This window comes from Sinocyclocheilus grahami, unplaced genomic scaffold (genome assembly GCF_001515645.1).
Source record: "Sinocyclocheilus grahami isolate Dianchi unplaced genomic scaffold, SAMN03320097.WGS_v1.1 scaffold868.1, whole genome shotgun sequence".
Taxonomy (NCBI): Eukaryota; Metazoa; Chordata; class Actinopteri; order Cypriniformes; family Cyprinidae; genus Sinocyclocheilus; species Sinocyclocheilus grahami.
Genome location: NW_015506047.1, coordinates 216,140 through 219,263, shown reverse-complemented (window position 1 = coordinate 219,263; position 3,124 = coordinate 216,140).

Here is a 3,124-nt window from a genome sequence, read left to right as displayed (position 1 = left end):
CACAGGAAGAGTCAAGTCTAGATGAATGCTGCAGATACGCAAAAGCGCTTTACTCAAGTGCCCGTCCGACATATGTCACTGATATGACCTCAAGACATAGAAAGACGGAGCAGTGCAGTCAACATGGAGACCTCTGAGATTCTTTATCACACTCTATGGGTGGCTGGTCTCTTGTTACTCTTCAAGGAAATCTCAAATGGTTTCATTCCCAGCCAGCTCTTATATCTGCTGTAAGTTTCTGAACTGCTACATGAGACTGATTTGTGTCAAGTCACAGATGTGCTTTAATGTAACTGCGTGGTGTGCCATATGTTCCATGAACCCAGGCAGACAAAAGAGGTGGTCACATTTCAATGATTTATGCAAACACAAAGTGCCAAATGCAACATGAAGCCTATAAACACAATATAAATGCAAAGCTCTAATTTCTACTGAAACTTGTATATCATGTATTTAAAAATATTTGTAATCAAAATTTGTAATCTAGTTGCAAATTTGTACATTTAAAAATGTATTAACTTTAAATGTAATATCAAATAACACACTATAATTAAAATTATATTTTACACGTGCTTTTGTTTGTTAGTTAAAATAAGTGTATTTCTTTAAAGTGTGATAACATATTAAAAAACAATGATTTAAAATGTAGTAAAAGTAAAACTTTTAATTTGACATTATAATTTGCACATTTTATATGGAAGTACAGTTTTTTTTTAAATATACTTTTAATATTTAAAGTACAGTACAAGCGCTTATTTATTTGCTTGCTTGCTTACCAGCCATGATTGACAGCCAGTGAGCTGCTTGCCTTTCCATCGTATGGAAAAGAGCAACTTTTGCATTAAAATAAGCTCATTTTCTGGGAAAAAAAGTCATATGACCTTTGAGCAACTTGAGAGTAGATGATGACAGACTTCTCAGTTTAAAGCAAAATATACGTGACTGGATTGGACAGACCAAATTTCGACATGTGAATGGGTGCTTTCTGCATCACCAGTAATCACGCAAAATTAATTGTCAAAGATAAATCTTTTTTTTTTTGAATGTAGCATTCAGAATACACTTGGTGCAAAATCTGAGGGGGCATGTGCATCAGTTTGAATGGGCATGAGGCTTCGGTATAGAAAGTGAATAAAGATGGAGTGGAGATGGATACTCTGTTTGAGAATATCCATCTAAAGACTGTCCAGTGTCTGAATCAGTCTGACTGAAACTCACTGATAGAATTTGGAATTTCTCACTTTCAGCTTAAATGTCCAACTTCATTCTTAGTAGCTATCTGCTAAAACCACAAGGAATGCAGGTCTAACTTATGAGAGCCTGACTAAATTGTGGTGAAAGTGTGTGTGAGAGTACAGAGTTTGTGCAGAAGATCAGCTGAGATCTGTAAAGATATCTGAATATCTCAGAGGCTCTTATGTCTTTTGTTCCCTTTGTGCACATCCCAAATCTGTCAAATGTTTATCTTCACACCCACAGGGCGGATTATCACAGATTGTCTTTATGAATCTGAGAAAGGCTCTTTTTCACTAAACATTAATCTCTTTGTATTGCATGAAGGTTTTAATTTTGTTAGGTTCCTCAGAAGCCAAACAATGTTGATGGACGTTTATAATATTCAACATAAATAATTTTTATTAATCAGAGATACACATGCAAAGTGACCTGAGAGCAACAAGCATTTCCTATGACAAATATATACAAGTTCATGCTGTGAGGGGGATGAAGAAAAGAGAGCTTGTTACGTTTCATAGTGTGTCCCACGCTTCCCTCAATCTTGTTTTCTGTGTTTTTCCCAAGGAGGATCAAGAGCATCACTTTTCCTACTTTCTTCTATTTCTCTTCAAACTTTATGAGCGCTGGCTCATTCGCAAAGGTCTCTCATAGCCTAGGACTGGGTTATGGTGATGTCAGCTCCATTAATTATTGTCAATTAGAGGAACCTATCTTGTAAAGGCTTGTCAGTCTGCAAGTCCAAACCAAAGCCGCAGCAGAATTTCTGGCCAAAGTGCTTCAGCGGCCCTGCAAAATTTATAGGCAATATAAAAAGTATATAGAAAGTAGGCCCTGGTGGGATTTCCCTTTTTTATATGCAAAGCATCTCAGCCTTGGCATGCAAAAAAAGCACAATGTCATAAGACATGATCTGCCATGTTGAATAAATGTTGATATGTTAAACAGGAGAGTTAATAATGGACAGATAATCAAACACTATGTAATCTTATGATGTGTTAAGATAAATACTAGTGTCATTTGGAGGGGCCTGGGGCCACCGTCCACCTTGTTGCAGAAGTTGCTGGGGGTGCATTGTTAGTCTGAGAGGAGAGAGATCAGCAGATAACCTTTCCACTGTTCCCACTACACTTCATCAACTGACCAAAGGTGTTCAAGTTCTCATTCTTTTATTACGATGAAGTTCAAGGCTTCATCACCTATGTGTTATTCAATCAATCGTTCATTCATTCATATATGTAATGTATGTATATATGTATGTATGTATGTATATATTCTTTCGAATCTTGAGTAAATATTGAGTACATATTGATCTTAGCTTGGCTGGTTTTAAGAAGGTCTTTAATTCTGACTAGCTGAAAAGTGCCCAAAACGTCTCCAAAACTAGTCTTCAGTCTTCAGGCCAGCCTTAGACCAGTAAATCAGCTTAGGCTAGTTTATGATGTGCTTTCATTATGTATTTTACATGCTACATTATATATATATATGGATGTGTGTGACGTTGCTGTAATATATATATATATATATATATATTTTTTTATTTTTTATTTTATTTATATATGTATGTGTATGTATATATATATATCTATATGCCGTGCCTGTGAGGTGGATGGATTATCTCGGCAAAGGAGAAGTGCTCACTAACACAGATTTAGACAGATTTGTGAACAATATTTGAGAGAAATAGGCCTTTTGTGTACATAGAAAAAGTCTTAGATATTTGAGTTCAGCTCATGAAAAATGGGGGCAAAAACAAAAGTGTTGCGTTTATAATTCTGTTCAGTGTATATATATTTTTATATATGTATGTATGTATATATATATATATATATATATATATATATATGTGCGTGTGTATATGTATGTGTGTGACGTTACTGTAATATATATA